General features: G+C 34.9%; 1 protein-coding gene across 2 annotated transcripts in view; it reads left to right on the plus strand.

Annotated features, from left to right (window-relative positions):
• The window catches only part of Ar (androgen receptor), a 254666-nt gene that overhangs the window by 31232 nt on the left and 208875 nt on the right, over positions 1-14559 (plus strand). The window lies entirely within an intron of this gene.

A 14559-nucleotide genomic window follows, 5' to 3' on the forward strand; every position in this document is an offset into this window, starting at 1 on the left:
GGTCCAGATATCATTAGACATCCTTGACTTCTTAAAAATGATGTGTTTGTTTTTCCCCTGACAGTTGTAAGTCAAAAAGGTCAGAGAACTTCTTTTTATCGCAAAACTTAGAGAGGTTGTAGAAATAATTACAGGTGGTTTAGTTGTGGCTATCGGAAGTTTTGCACTGTGTCTTTATTAGAGTCTATATGGAATTATCTGATATGAAGATAAGCTAAAGACTGAGTTATCAAAATGGAATAGTACTAAAGTAAGAAATGACACAGGGATCTACACATAGTAGATCTACTATATGACTGATCTACACCATCAGCTCCCCAACAGTGCTTTTTTTTTTTTTTTTTTTTTTTTTTTTTTTTTTGATGGAACCTGGGATTGAACTCAAGTCCTGGTGTTTGCTAGGCAAGGGCTTATTCTACTGAGCCAGCTCCTCTGCCCTGACAGTGCTTTTTTTAAAAAGAAGAAAGAAAGAAAGAAAGAAAGAAAGAAAGAAAGAAAGAAAGAAAGAAAGAAAGAAAGAAAAGTGAAGTGTTGTAACTAGGTACCTAAAGAGGGGAAAAAGGACTTTGGGAAACTCATGTCTTAAACAATTAGGGATACTGAGAAAGGCCATTGGCTATAGGATTAACCTTATGGACGAGCAGCCATCATTCTCTTTGCCATAAATCAGATGAGAAAAAATATGAAAGCTTCCTTTAGTGTTTTGAATTATAACTGGTAACATCTTAGTTTGCTAACAACTTCAGATGCTATTTCTTTTATCTCTTACATTGGTGTGTTTCTTTGGGTTGTGCTATATTACTAGCTATTACGTTTGTCTGGTGTGTTTTATCTGCACAAGAAATTATTGTATATTTAAGTTTGGTAAAAGTCTTTGTTTTTCCTCTAAAGCTTTATTAGATTAAGTTCCACATGAAATCATTAAACAAAATGAAATACTTTGTTAGAATGATGGTAGCAAAAATCAAGAAAATATACTTGAAATACCCAGGGAACCTGTTGATTTTTTTCCATAATTTTATTGAGAAACAAATAACAATGAGACAGTTTTAAATCCAATTAGCAGGACAGTTTAAATAGTTAATACATTGCATATTGTTGTCTTAGTGGTTATGCATTGTATAAGTTGCAGACATGATATCCTGTTAACAACTATTAGAACAAATCTATTCATTGAATTAAGAGAATGTAGCTGTATATCTATCCTAACTATTTTGAATGTACAGATACAAAATAGTCGTTCATTTGTATCCACTTTTTTGTTTAGTTTTGTTATTTAAATATTATAGGTGTGTAAATTCAGCAAAATATTCCAAAATAATCCAGTAGTCCATAATAGTATTGGGTCTTACACTTGACTGGCAATGTCAGAAGTTGTTGACCTAAGTCCCGTACAGGTCAACATAACAACATGGCTTTACTTCTTATAATTCATTTTTATACTTTTCTGCTGGATGGTTAAGACTAAGATAAAGCAAGACCTATATAACAAGAAATGTAGCTTTTGTATTGGATAAAGTCAGTCAAATCCCTTCCAGACTTATCCTGAAACCCTGTACCACAGTTTGTAGATCCTTTGTCCGTGTCAGCCATATGGATGATTCACGACCATTGCTTGACCAATTTTGTTTCTGTGAAAGACTGAGAGAATGTTTTCTCTCCATGTCACTCTCCTTAGGCACACTGTACATCATCAATCACTTTCCTCTGTGGCCCCATAATCTTCCTGATCAGAAAATTTGGGACACAGCTGAGTTACATGATACATAGGAGTTACATGTACATAGGAGTACACGTTCTCCTATGTCCTGAGTCTTCACTGGCCTTGAAAGGTGGGAGTGTAGACTGGTGCAACCATTCGGAAATCAGTGTGGAGACTCCTCAAAAAACTAGGACTGGAAATCCCATTCAAACCAGCTGTTCCTCTACTGGGAATTTTCCCAGAGGATCTGAAAACATCATATCATACTGATATATGTGTGCCTATGTTTATAGCAGCACAATTTGTGATAGCCAAATCTTGGAAACAACCAAGATGCCTATCACCTGAGGAATGGATGAAAAAGATGTGGTATTTTTATACAATGGAGTATTACTCAGCTATAAAGAATGAAAAACTCGAAGCTTTTATATTTAAGTGGATGCTACTTGAAGATATACTCATAAGTGAAATAAACCAAACCCACATGTGTAAATATCATACAGTTTTCCTAGTATAAGAACTCAAAAGAAGAAATACAAATAGAAAGGTATAACACAATTAAAAGGAAAGTGAAAAATTGAGGATTAGGCAATAAAGAGAGAGCAAGGAAAAAAGCTAAGAAACATGACAGGGGCAAGGCCATACACTTATATGCACAAGATAGGGAAGGCAATGATCCTGAGAATCTTCACAAGGTTTTTTGAAGCTAGCAGTTAATTGGAAGGATTCTCACCTTGACTAACTATATATGCTGATACCTGTGTAGTAAGCAACTGCCCTGAAGATAACAATGTGTAATAGTAGGGTCATGCTTTGAGTGCCTGTCATTCTAGTCTTCTGAATATGTGCTGCTTGTCATGACATGCCGGTTGCTGCCATGCTGGCTCTCGAGTAGATGATTGTTTAAAAAGGAAAGGGGTAGTGAACGAAGGCAGGAGACAGGAAAAGGGGTGTTGCAGGACTGTCGTGCTACAATGCAATATATATGGTTAGATTTCTAAACTTCTGTGTAAAAATATATAATTGTTTATTCCTATTTTTTAAATATATTTTAATTTTTAAAATGTTTTTCTTCATATTCTGTAGGGACCTAATGTTCAACATATCAATACTTGATGAAAAATACCTGTTCCATGTTATGCCTAAGATGTTTGATATGCAGACAGATAGTGAGGTTAAGCTTAACAGCCTGGGTTGTATGGTGATAACGATAAGCTTGTCTTCTGGATGGTTAACAACCTAAGTTTGCAGACCAAAAATTAGAGAAAAAGGAGGACTGCAAGAGCCTGTTGATTTTTATATATATTATACAGATAGAAATGTCTGTAATCTCATTGTCAAACCAGAGGACATAGTACATATATAAAACTAATTCTTTATTCAGAAAGATAAATGGGTGTGATCAGCAATATAACTACAGAGGATGGAGCCCTAAAGGAGAGCCAGAATACGAGTATTTTGGACTCTCCCGGTAGATGAGGCTTTTACTTCAGGCCCTCAACGTTCTCTTCTAAATTTCTTCTCCATACAGTATGAGTACTAAGAGTGGTGAGAACAACAATGTCCTGCATAGTTCCACTTTGTTACTCACAAACACAATTTGCTATCAAATAGAGCCTAACTTCCTTGGCTCTACACCTGTCTCCTGTGCCTGTGGAGCAGCTGCCATATTGAATGTGTCCCTAAGTAACAATACTACAGAATTGTGTTCCTAAATTCAATCATGAGTTCGTGCTTTAGCTAAAGTGTAAACATTGACTTCTTATGTTGCTGTTTAGGGAAAGAAAACCATGAAAAGGACTAGCTAGTAAGTATTCCTTCCTGACATACTTATCCATGTCTGGACACCTTGGTCTCAGAGGTCAGAAGTAGAGATTTTCTTTTGTAGATTCTGTTTTCTGGAACTACTATAATGAAAGCAGATAGAGAGAGTTTTACTCAAGCAAATGGAGTGAAAGAGGATGCAATGGGTGAAATGGTAGAGTGCTCCTCCTGTAGTTCCCTTGTCCTTACATATCCTGGCTGTACAACCCCTGTCTTTTCTATTCATTTTCTCTCTCTGGGAAAATATCAGTGATAGATTTTCATATGAGATGTATTCTAATTTTTATAGCGTTAATGATACAAAACAAATACCATAAAGTGTATTCATTTATAAGGTGTATAATTCACTGTTTTATATATTCAAGTTGTAAAAGCAAATCAATTGTAGAATATTTTCATTATGTAAACCTTATGCTTATTCACAAGTACTTCTAATTTTGCATTTCCCTTCAGCCCTAGACAATCGTAAGTCTATTTACTGTCTCTGCATTTCTATCTATTCTGGATGTTTCATATAAATGAAATAATGCAATATGTGGGTATTTTCATTTCACTTCTTTCATTTAGAAATTTTTGAAGGTTCATCCACAATATAGCATATCTAGGCACTTTATTCTTGTTTATGTCTAAATAGTATTCCATTGTATGAATTATCTTCACATTCATCAGTTGATGGATTTTTGTTTTCTTTCCATGATTTTTCTATTATAAATAATGCGTCTAGGTACATTAAAATTTTGTTGTCATTTATCTTGAATATGTATCTATGAGAAGAATGCTTACTAGTAACTTAATATTTTATCTTTTAAGGAATTGCAATTTTGCCAAAGCAGCTGAATCTTATTTATATGCTCACTGACATTATTTCAGAATTTCAGTTTCTTCACATCCTCAACAATTGCTACTGTCCTTTTTAGTGTGTTATAATAGCTGTCCTACCGGGTGTGAAGTCGGATCTTATTGTGCCTTTGCTTTGTGTTTTCCCAATGACTAATGGTGTTGAACATCTTTTCCTGTGCTTGTTGGCTATTTGAATATTTTCTTTGATACTTTTTTAGTAATTTCCAAATTGAATTTTCCTTGTATTATTGAATTTAAAAATTTATTTTTGGTGCATTTGTAGTTTTAAAGATGATGTTTTATGCTGTTTTCTAGTAAGCATTTGTGTTTTTCTACCAGTGTTACATATTTGAGCTGCCTTAGCCACTTCACTGGATATTAATGCCAACAGAATCTGAGTGACCTTGGCTTCGTTGCTGAGAATGCAGCCCAGGCACAGAAATTTATCAGAAATGTATCAGAAATTTACCATTCCACCCCCCACCCTTATCTGAGACAGGGAAAATCAACATTTAAATGTCTGCATTGCTGTTATTGTTGTTTTGAATTTTACTTTGGTTTGGATGGGATTAAGAATTCTTCTTTCAGTCTTGTCTTATCTAGGTGTAAATAGAGAGTCAGGGTAGGAAAAGAATATGAATGAGACAGAAAATGATTACATTTACATAAATCAGCATATTTGTGTTGATCTCTGTGATGGGCCTTTTGACTGAACATACTTCAAAGTACTTACAAGACTTTGTAAATGGGTACTTATTTTATGCTTAGCCTCTGTGTACTTATTTTTTTCTTTTTTGTATTTATTTTTTGAGAAACAAATAGCAATGAAGTCTGTTTACTTATAGATGAAAAAATGGGCATAGATAGTAGTCCCCTCTAATTCCCCCACTTTTGTTATGCAGTTTATGTTGGTAAGCAAAACATAAAGTAACCTGCGTTATACAACCCAATGTGAGGAGAACAAGAATAGTTTTTAAAATTTCACAGATCTAAGTTTCAAAGATAAGCTTTGCTATTTATTAGCTATATTCTTGTGCATATTATTTTACTCCTCTGAAACACCTTTATTTACCATTAATATTGTTGGTGAGATATATAAATTCTCATTTTCTTTGAATTGTTTGAGGATAAAAAGAAATAATGAATGCAGAATTTTTGGTACATAATAAATGCTCGGTATGCTCACTATTACTTTATATTTGAAGATAGTACAAGTGGGTTCATGAACCTGTACATTAATGGTGCAATTATGTCTGAGATTATACTAGAGAACCCATATGTAAGATAGGCTTGGAAATAGAAATTTGAATACTTATTTACTGATTTATCTAGGCATCAGTGCTTCATAATTATTTATAGTTTTTTCTCCTGATTGTCTATTAATTTGAGGAGACTATTATCCAGGAAAACATTTTATACTTATTTCTTATATTTTCAATAATCTCTTACACTTACGTACTATTTTATGTCTTTGGAAGAACTTGATATCTTTTCTTTCATTATCTATTGATATGTGTCCTCTGAAGGAGCTATGCAGTCAGCATCAATTCTGTTTTTCAAAGGAGATAGCTGAGGTCCAAAGACATTTAGTAACTTGCCTAAATTCATGCAATAGTTAGATGACAGCATCTGAACTTTATTTCCAGGGAAGCTTTCTTTTCTTCCTCATTATGCCAAGCACAGTGGAAATGCATTCTTTTGCCAGCTTTTTCTTAATGTTGAAGATCCTTTCAGGAGTTTAACTTTGGAAAGTTTTTTCATGATTTCTTGTCTGACAGTGTTTCTTCACGATTATCATTGAATATTTTACTATTCCTGGTGAGCAATGTTACATTCAAATGGACCCCACAAACTGTGGAAGAAACTGCAGAGGATTGGGTGGGCAGGCTCCAATCACTTTCAGGGCTTGTTGACTTTTTATTGAGGCTACTTACAAAGCTACTTTTTATTACCTAAAAGCACTTCAGAAGAATGTTATGAGCTCAAAACAGGCACTCTGAATGAGGTAAGGGCTGTAAGTATGGGTGGAAATGTGGTAGATGATTGTCTTGCATTATTTTCATTAATGTCAAGCAAGTAGTCCTTGAAATGCTATTTCAATAAGCATTGTATAATGTTGAAAATACTGTTACAGATTTCTAACATGAAGCTCATAAATCTTCAATTCTCTGTCATCCTAGGCACATGAAGGACGATTTATGAGCTTCAGGTTTCTATGCAGTTATTAAAGCATCTTTAATCTGATTAAGTTTGCTTTCATTTGTTTACCCTCTCTCTCCCTCCCTTTCTCCATTGCTCTCCCCCTCCCCCTCGATACCTCTCTCTCCTTCCCCTCCTCCCTCTTTTCCTTTTTCCTTCAATCCCTTTTCTCCCTCCTTCCTTTTCTTAAACTTCACTTTGTTAAAAGCAGCAAGTAAGCTTGTCATTTAGTAATGATCATTATAAACATTTATAATTTGTTAGGTGTTAGTTCAAGCCTTTGGACAGCAAAAATGGCAACACCAAGGAGGTTAAAAGAGACTAGTTTTTTCTGTGAGTGGTGCTTTCAGTTGTCAATATGCTCTCCTCCAATTTTCTCCTTCTTACTCCAACAACCAGTCACTAATATTGTATTCAATTTTTTATTGGCTTTTCTTAGGTACTACTCATTGAATTTTTATACATAGCTGGCAAGGCCTGCTTGTTAAACTGCATAAGAATTCTTGATTTATCCTAAGCAGATAGCTATCTGTTCTTTTACTAAAGATCTTTAAGGAAAATACATCTTCCTTAGAAATTTAAGACCTCACAGACCTGAGTATATTTGCTTCCAAATGCCAACTAAGTAACTCCTTCATTTCTTTTGTCATTTGCTGTTACAGGGGAGAGCTATAACAAAACTAATGATTATATTGTAAGCAATAATGCCTTCTACAAGTACTAATACCCTTTGTCAAAAATATATGGAGCTTAGGATTTACTTTTAACTCTACATTTAGCTATGGTATAAGAAATGAAATGGCTATTAATTTTGTTATAATTATGTTCCACAACACTGAAACATTAAACAGCCTTTAAAATATTGCTATTACTTTGGTCAAGTGATGAAGAAACTGATCTCAAAGAAGTAGTAGTTTACTTAGCCAGTAAGTGACTAAACCTAGATTGGGATGGAGATGGAGTTAAGAAAAAAAAAAAGCAACAGCAAAATTGATAGAGATGATTTGTTAAAGAAGATACACAAATTTACAGGACCAGAAAAGGAGACTGAACAGTGCAATTCTTAGTGACCATAATGTCAGGTATGAGTATGTGTTTCACCTTTAGGTTTAAACTACTAATCTTAACTCATTTCCTTGATCTCATTTGTTTAAAGGATCCGTCCCCCTAATATGGGAATACATTTCCAAGTTTGTGATTTAAGTTATGGTATAAGATCAGATTAAATTAAAGTTTACCTTCCTGTAGCTATTTGAGATCACATTTATTTGACAAAGTGATAATGTATACACTATAGTTTTAAATGGATGCACACTTATACATATGGCATCTTTATCTAATCTTTTTTGGCTGTACAAATATGATGAGTTCTGCAGAGGAAATGTTTGATACGCTACTACAAATCAAAGGACTAGGTTTGTTCATTTTATTCCTGCTTCTTGTTCTAACATCATGTGTGCATCCCATAAATTAGGAGGCATGTCATCTCCAGAGCCCTGGAATAGGCACTTCTCTGATGGTACAAGCAAGGAAGAGGAGAGATTTTCTCCATATAAAGAGGATGCTTAGTATGTGTTGGCCTTGACAAATGGAAGATTTTGGACTCAAGTGTAAGTAGATACACCAGATTTTAAGCATTCTTGTTTTGGGTCATCTTTCATGCCTCAGTCTTCCTGAAGAGACAGATATTAAGCATTCCCTTTTGCTGTGTGGAAAAAAAACATACACACACAGACTGAACTGCTTGTTCTCAGCCATATATTTGCTTCAAAATGGAAAATAAATTTTACTAGGGCTAGGGTAAGCTCAGTTGTACAGCACTCGCCTAGCATGTAAAAAGTCCTAAATCCCATCACTAGCACCGCAATAGTAATGATAGCGATAATATTGTATAACAGTAATTATTGTACCAGTATTCCTGGAAATTATGATTAATTTACTCCAGAGTGGAGGTGAGCAATTTGTATTTTAAAAGTTTATTCAAGTGATTTCAATACATAGCTAAAATTGAAAACCTGATTGAACTTACCTACTTTGCCAACACAGCAATACTACTCAAAGGTGGAGTTTGAGTTGTATGGGAAAGATAGCTAAGATTTCAATTTTAAAACATGATCGGAAAGCTAGGGGTACAGCTTAGTAATATAGTGCTTGTTCAGCATGTACAAGGCCCTGGATTCAATCCTTAATACCATTTGAGTGGAATAATGAGTGGAAAATGAGAACTTTCCACATGTGGGATATTTGGAAGAAAACTTGCAAAAATATGACAGCGAATATAACTCAGAACCTTTTTCCAAGGAAAGAAATGGAAGCTTGATTGTTGATCATTGCAAACATCAGTGCCCACAAATGAGTAAAGGAAAAAAAAATGGTGCTTAACTTTGAATACCTTTGTACAAAACCCTTAATGCAATTCCCTACCTAGAATTCCCCTTTAACTATAAAGGGATTTTGTTTATGAACCACAGGGCACAATAAAATCTCTATTCCTATGTTTAAGCTTATCAGTTTTCTTTTTCTACTGTGGATACCTAAGGAAGAGAAACACATTTTTTCATTATATTTCAATATGTAATTTTCTGAGCTTCTCAAATGGTGTTCTTTTATAAGGTAATGGTTGCTCATTTCTATTACATAAATGCAGAAATTGTGGAAGTAACATGGTACTAGCTACAAGAGATCTTTATTTATATAGCCATTACATTGCCATTGGGGCTGGAAGACTATATTATTTTTGACATTTTTATTTTAAAGAAAAAAAAATTACACTTAACAATAAAACAGTTTCAAAACAGTCTAGTAGAAGATTAACAATAATTAATACATTGTGTATTATTATATTCATAATACTTGTTTATAGTATAAGATGCAAGCATGAAATATTATCCAAACAATATTAACACAAACTTTTCTTTTCAAAGAACTAAGAGACATTAGCTGTATAACTATCTTTTCTCTTTTTTGTGTGTGTATTTTAGTACCAGGTCTACAGGGTCTCACTACGTAGATCGGACTTGTAGTGATTCTCCTGTTTTCAGCCTCCCAAGTGCTGGGATTACAGGTGCGTGCCACCACGCCCAGTCTCAATCACCCTCTCAGTGTGCCCCGGGGTTAGAGCTGGTATGGCAGGCTGGGGATTGAACCCCAGCCACTGTACTCTGCCTAAGCAGGAGCCCTAGTCCCTTGAGCTATCTGGCCAACCCTAAATATCTTAACTATGGTGTTTACATACTTTTTTTCCATTTACATGCCTTCCGTTCCCCATTCTCCCATCAGTGTTTCTTTTCCTTTGGGCAGTTTATTCCTTATTTGCAATATCTATTGTAATATCTATTTGCAATATCTATTTTTTATCTTATTTACCCATACTTTTTCTCACACTAGTGAGGCAATATGATGTTTACACATGTGAGCGTGATTTATTTCTCTTATAAGTATGGTCTCAAGTAACATCCATTTACCTAGAAAACCTCAAATTTTTCTTCATAATGGAGCAGTGTTCCATTATATAGAAAAAGCATACCTTTTTTGTCCATTCCTCAGTTGATGAGCATTTGTGGGGTTTCTAAGATTTAGCTATTACAAACTGTGCTGCTGTAAACATGGGTTTAAGTATCTCTTGTGGTATGATGTTTTTAATACTTCTGTGAAGATACCTAGAAGGGGAATAGCTTGGTCCAGTGGGACCTCTAATCCTAGGTTTTTACAAAATCTCCACAATGTTTTCCACAGTGGTTGCACTGGTGTGTACACCGTCCAACAGTGGAAAAGCGTTCCATTTTCTTTGTAGTCCAGGAAGCATTTATTATTGGTTTCCCAAATTACTTCTGTGTGAGTTTGTTGCTTGTTTATAGGAATGGTATTTATTTTGAATGTTGACATTTTATCCAGCTACAGTACTGAATCTGGTTTTTAAATCAAGAGCTCTTTTGTTGGAACTTTTGGGATCGGCTATGTAGAATATTAAGACATCTGTAAATAATGATAATTTAACTTATTCCTTTCCTATCCTTATTCCCTTTATTTCTTTCTCTTGTTTAATTTCTGTGGCTAATGTTTCCAAAACTACATAAAATAGGATTGGTGATAGTGTGCATCATTGTCTTCTTCTTAGTTTGAGAGTAAAAGCAATCAGTTTTTGTTTTTTTGTGTGTGTGTGTGTCTGTGTGTGTCTGTGTGTCTGTGTGTCTGTGTGTGTGTGTATGTTTAAAATGTATTTGGTTGTTACAGGGTCTCATTACACAGCTAGGACTTGTGGTAATCCTCCTGCTGTCAGCCTCCCCAGCACTGGGATTACAGGTGTGCACCATCACACCTGGACTCTGGCCAGGTCAGCCAGCCCTGGGGGCAGGGCTGACTCAATATGTGGTGCAAGGGATCGGACTGTAATCCCTGTGCTTTGCCTAAGCTTGCCTAAGCAGGTACTTTACTCCACTGAGCTATCTTGCCGGCCCAAAGCATTCAGTTTTTAACCATGATGTTAGCTGTTGGTTTGCCATTAATCACTTTTGTTGGATTCAGAGAAAGACCTTCTCTTTGAGTTTTCTATAGGGTTTTTATAAGAACATATATCAGATTTTTTTAAGCAGAACCAGGGATTGAACTCAGGTCCTTGCGCTTGCCAGGGAAGCGCTTATTCCACTGAGCCATCTCCCCAGCCCCCATGTATCAGATTTGATCAGATGATTTTTCTGCATCTATTGAGACAATCATGTGATTTTTGTGTTTGGTTCTGTTAATATGTTATATTACATTTATTGATTTGTGTATGTTAAAGCAACCCTGTATCCCTGGGATGAATCCTACTTGGTCATGGAGTATAGTCTTCTTGATAATTTGCTACATTCTGTTTGCCAGTATCTTATTGAGGATTTTTGCATGTATGTTTGTTAGAGAGATTGCCCTGTAGTTTTATTTTTTGGTTGGGCTCTTCTCTGGTTTTGGAATCAGGGTAATATTTGCTTCCAGAAATTATTTTGAAAGCATTGTTGTTTCCTTTTCAAGTTTTTAAAGAGTTTCAGCATTAATGGCATTTGTTCTTCTCTAAATGTCTTGTAGATTTCAACAGTGCATCTGTCAGGACCTGAGGTTTTCTTTGCTGCTAAATTTTTAATTACATTTTCAATTTTATTGCCTATTATTTGATTACTTAGAATTTTTATATCTTCTTGATTTAGTTTTGGCAATTTAATTGTGTCTAGGAATCTGTCTGTTTCATCTGTGTTTTTTATCTTTTTAGAATGTAGGTTTTCCAGGTAGGTTTTGATGATCTTCTGAATTTCTATAGGATGCTTTGTGATTTCTCCTTTTGCTTTCTTGCTTTCTTTTATTTTTTGTATTTAGGACAGGGTCTACAGGGACTACAGGTTCTCACTATGTAGATCGGATTCGTAGTGATCTGCCTCCCAAGAGCTGGCATTACAGGTGCGTGCCACAGTGCCCAGACTCAGTTGCAGTCTCAGCACACCCTGGGAGTGGGGCTAGCACAGCATGCCAGGGATTTAACCCTGTTCACTGCATCTGCCTAAGCAGGCGCTTTAATCCACTGAGCTATTTAGCCAGCCCTCTCTTTTTCATTCTTAATTGCTTGAATTTGTGTGTGTGTGTGGGGGGGGGTTCTTTCTTTTTTCTTTTGATGAGATTGCCTAATGATTTATCATTTTTTTTATTCTTTCAGAGAACTGACTTTTTGATTCATTGTACTGTTTTCTTAGTCACAATTATATTAACTTCTGCACTTATCTTTGTAATTTCATCCCTTGTATGAGCTTTGGGTTTGATTTGTTCTTTTTCTATAAAAGTTTAAGGTTCAACACTAGGTTGTTTATTTGGGCTCTTTCTTTTGTTCCTGACATGGCAATTCATCACTACAAATTTGTACTGTAGAGCTGCTTTCAATGTATCTCATAAGTTTCATTATGTTGTATCTACATTATTCTTTAATAGTGTGTTCTGTTTAATTTCATATTTGACTTCCTCTGTGAACTATGGTTGTTCAGTGCTGTTGTTTAGTTTCCCTGTGTTTATGTAGGTTTTGTGATTTCTTTTGTCATTGATTTCCAGGTTCATTAAACTATGGTGTAATAGCACATATGGTATGATTTCAGTTCCACTACATTTATTTAAATATGTTTTGTAGGCTAACCTGTAGTCTATTTTGGGGAACATCCCAGGTGCAGCTGAGAAGAACATGTATTCTGATGTTTTGGGATGGAATAATCTATGGATATCTATCAAATCCATTTGTTCGCCGGCTTGGTTTAATTCTGATATTTCTTTGTTGACTTTTTTTGTCTAGTTAATCTACCTATGTAAGTGAAATATTAAAGTTTTACACTACAATTGTGTTATTGATTGTGTAGTATTTACTTTATGTAGTTTTGTGTACTAGTGTTTGGTGCATATATGTATTCATTATCTTTATCTCTTCTTCTTAGAGTTTTCCCTTAACAAGTATGTAGAGACCCTGCTTGTCACTTTTGACTAATTTGGCTTAAAGTTTCCATAGTCTGCAACTAGATCAGCTACCACTGCTTTTCACTGGGTTCCTGTGCCATGTAGGATTGTTTCTTGTTCTTTGATTTTCACTCTATGAATTTCTTTTGGGGTTAAATATATTTCTGCAATGTGGCATATTGTTCAATCTCATCTGTTGATCTGTTCTGCCAGTCTGTTTATTTTGCTTGGTGAATTGAGACCATTTACATAATGGTTATAACTGATAAGTATTGACTTACTTTTTTTCATGTTATTTTCCTGGTTTTGGTTCCCTTTCTTTTTCCTCTGTTTAATTGCTTTCCTTGCTTGGTGGTTTCTTTCTTTGTGGGTTCTTATGTTTATCATGTTAATTATCTCTTTCTAATATATCCTTCAGAGCATTCTATACAGCTGGTATTATGGTCATGAATTTCTTCAGCTGTTCTAATTTCTCCATTAATTTTTAAAGATGGTTTTGTGGGATACATCAATACGGGTTGTTGATATTTGCATTTGGTGTGTAACATACCTCACTCCAGGCTCTCCTTGATTTAAGGGTTTGTGTTGATAAGTGTGCTGAAATTCTGATAGGCTCTCCTTTATAGGTGATTTGTTTCTTTTCTAAGTTTTGGGTATCTGTAGAACACAAGAGGGATTAGATTAGAACAGAAAGCCTGGGAGTACTGAAGTGAATCAGATAAAAAAAGAGACAATGTTTCCTCGAAGAAAAGTACCATAAAATCTAATACTTAATAAAAGAGAGAAAGAGGATGGGTTTAATAAAATAAAAGGAAAATTCAAAAATCTAGATTGTTAATGAGGACCAGTGATATAGTTCCGTGACATAGCACCTGCCTGGCAACAAGATTCTGAGTTCAGTTCCTAGCAGGGGGAAGAATTGTGAATAAGAGGAAAAAAGTAGGTGGAAAAGAGAAAGAAAGGACAAAAAGAGAAAAAAAGAGAGGAAAGAAGAAAAGACAAAAGAACAGGAAAGAAAAACAATCTGGCATTCCAAAAAAAATGTATAGAAAGAAAAGCAAAATAGAACCAAGGAAAAGAAAGAAAAGTGAAAAAGCAAAAGTAAGAGCAAGAAAAAAGAAAAGAAAAAAATAACAAAAGCATGCAGTAATATAGAAAGCACTAACCCTACTGACTACCAAAAGGTAAATACATCAGACAGAGAGGAATAAAATAATGAGATTCTTCTAAAGTCGACAGTTTTTGTGCTAGATTTAAGTGTAAACCCAGAGTGCGTACCCTAACCAAGATTACAGGTAGATTGCTTTGCTAGGTTCGGGTCTGATCATTGTGGGTTTGGGGAATGGGATTTGTTTTCTGTTACTGGAATGTTCCCTATTCATTTAAAAAAATAAAATAAAGGTATTTTTTGTTTTGTTTTGTTTTGTTTTTTGTGGAACCGGGGATTGAACTCAGGTCCTTGCGCTTGCCAGGGAAGTGCTTATTCCACTGAGCCATCTCCCTGGCCTTTAAAATAAAGGTTAAAACAAAAAAAA

This window comes from Octodon degus, unplaced genomic scaffold (assembly GCF_000260255.1).
Source record: "Octodon degus isolate 3935 unplaced genomic scaffold, OctDeg1.0 scaffold00201, whole genome shotgun sequence".
Lineage (NCBI taxonomy): Eukaryota > Metazoa > Chordata > Mammalia > Rodentia > Octodontidae > Octodon > Octodon degus.